Source organism: Octopus bimaculoides, chromosome 26 (assembly GCF_001194135.2).
Source record: "Octopus bimaculoides isolate UCB-OBI-ISO-001 chromosome 26, ASM119413v2, whole genome shotgun sequence".
Taxonomy (NCBI): domain Eukaryota; kingdom Metazoa; phylum Mollusca; class Cephalopoda; order Octopoda; family Octopodidae; genus Octopus; species Octopus bimaculoides.
In genome coordinates this window covers 20,477,083-20,477,365 of record NC_069006.1, presented here as the reverse complement: position 1 = coordinate 20,477,365, position 283 = coordinate 20,477,083, and positions in this window count along the sequence as shown.

Below are 283 nucleotides of genomic sequence, written 5' to 3'. Positions count from 1 at the left end.
ATATATATATATATATATATATATATATCTACATACATACATACACATGTATATGCATATATATATATATATATATCTACATACACATACATATGTGTATATATATATATATATATATATACACACACACACACGTATTCATGTATAGACTACAATCACACACACATATATACAAATAATTATATTTGTGTGTGTGTATATATATATGTGTGTGTGTGTGTGTGTGAGTATATAGGTGTGTATGTGTGTGTGTGTGTGTGTGTATATATATATATATATATAT